This window comes from Aplysia californica, unplaced genomic scaffold, assembly GCF_000002075.1.
Source record: "Aplysia californica isolate F4 #8 unplaced genomic scaffold, AplCal3.0 scaffold00469, whole genome shotgun sequence".
Taxonomy (NCBI): domain Eukaryota; kingdom Metazoa; phylum Mollusca; class Gastropoda; order Aplysiida; family Aplysiidae; genus Aplysia; species Aplysia californica.
The window spans coordinates 306,285-308,664 of record NW_004797739.1 but is presented as its reverse complement, the minus strand read 5'-3'; positions in this window follow the sequence as shown (position 1 = coordinate 308,664).

Sequence of the window (2,380 nt, the reverse complement as noted above, 5' to 3'; positions counted from 1 at the left end):
GCGTGATTGTTAAAAGTTGGAGAAAGTGATAGGGACAGGGGAGGCTGATAGTAATGGAGGTAGAGTAGAAAAAGAGATCCAGTGTCAGGAACGAGTCTAAAACCAGAAACAGGGAAAGTTAAACAAAAGAAAACACTCAAACAGAACTAGAGGAACCAGGCAGCTGAAAGAAGCAGATTCCCAATCAAAAAAGAAGCATGAGATGCTTATTAGCGGGAAAAAAAAAAGCACAAAAGTCCTTTAGTGGGGGGGGGGGGGGGGGGCTGCGGAAGGTGGCAGGCACAGTTTGAGCAGGGCTGTATATGACGTAAGAACTTGATTTTGGTTTTTTTTTCTTCTTTTCTTCATCCTCATCCTTCTTCTTCTTCTTCTTCTTCTTCTTCTTCTTCTTCTTCTTCTTCTTCTTCTTCTTCTTCTTCTTCTTCTTCTTCTTCTTCTTCTTCTTCTTCTTCTTCTTCTTCTTCTTCTTCTTCTTCCTCTTCCTCCTCCTCCTCCTCCTAATCCTCCTCCTCCTCTTTTTCTTCTTCTTCTTCTTCTTCTTCTTCTTCTTCTTCTTTTCTTTTCTTTCTTCTTCTTCTTCTTCTTCTTCTTCTTCTTCTTCTTCTTCTTCTTCTTCTTCTTCTTTTTCTTCTTCTTCTTCTTCTTCTTCTTCTTCTTCTTCTTCTTCTCTTTCTTCTTCTTCTTCTTCTTCTTCTTCTTCTTCTTCTTCTTCTTCTTCTTCTTCTTCTTCTTCTTCTTCTTCTTCAGTTAAAAGTATCTTTTGTGGGTGGTTGAGGGTGCTGACAAGGCAGACCAATGACGTGTGTGATTGCGATGTGGAGGTCGACACCTTAGGTCCTAGATTCCATTCGAGCTTCTGGGGGTGGGGGTTGGTGTGTGTGTGTAGGGGGGGGGGGGGGCTGCTGAGCGTGGCAGTCAGAGTTTGAGGAGGGCTGTAGTATATGACGTACGAACTTGAAAAAAAAGATTTGTTCTTCATCCCCATCCTTCTTTTTCTTCCTCCTCTTTTTCTCCTTCTCCTTCTTATTATTCTTGTTCTTGTTCAAGCTTTCCTTTTAGAGTATTCATTCTACCCAACCGTCCAACCTGTGCTGATCTTTAATTAGTTTAGTTTTAGTAGAGTTTTTACGGTGCTCGCAGCAGCATAAGGTCATATGAGCGCCAGAAGATTAGAGGTGTTACGAGAGAGTAACAAAAGTAAAAAAAGAAGAAGGGAGATAAGGACAATAGATGTTTGATAGGAAAGAAGAAGCAAACGACACCACAGCATCCCGCCAACCACCAACTGATCTTTTTTGCTAATGCATGAGTACGTAAGAGATGTTCGACTCACAATAAGAACGGTGAAGACAACATCCCTTCTTCCTTTCTACCTCTGGCGATACGCACACAACCTCTGCTCAAGTCAAATGGTAGATCACAATATTGAACAATGCTGATAACTTCAAATATTTTAGAAGAAGTATAGGGCTATAGGTAGGCAAAATATCCACATCCCTACACATGACACGAACCCAAGACCGTATGTTAACAAACTGAATTCTTTATTTTACGCTCGCTTTGACAACCACGACTTCTCTGACCAGCTGACAACTGTCAAAAGACGATTCAAAATGGATGCACAGGCGACAAAACAATAATAATAATAATAATAATAATAATAATAATAATAATAATAATAATAATAATAATAATAATAATAATAATAATAATAATAACAATAACAATAATAATAATAATGATAATAATAATAATAATAATAATAATAATAATAATAATAATAATAATAATAATAACAACAATAATGATAATAATAATAATAATAATAATAATAATAATAACAATAATAATAATAATAATAATAATAATAATAATAATAATAATAATAAATAGCTTTTGTATAGCGCATACCCCCGCTCAACAGCAAGCTCCACGCGCTTTACACTATATTATTACCCCAGCAGACCATAGAACTCTCCGGAACATTCTCAGCTTCCCGGGAAGCATACAGTGCAAGCTGCTGATTAAGCGCTCAAACACTAACAAACTGACAAGATCTTTCGCTGTCTATAGCCGGGTACCATTTTCACCTGGGTGAAGTGAGGAAAATTCGTGTAAAGTGCCTTTCCAAGGACACAACGTCGGGCCCCTGACGGGATTCGAACCCACGACCTTACGGTTGCGAGTCCGAGAGCCTAACCACTAGGCCACCGACGCCAGCAAAGCGGTCGAAGACTGTGACAAGAGCAAGGAAATGTTTGTGGTTAATGTTAATGAGGTCAAGATCATGTTTAATCGGCTGAAAGCTCACAAAGCAAGTGGACCTGATGGAGTAAAAAGTAAAATTATAAAAAATGCGTTCTACTCAATAATCCCCCCC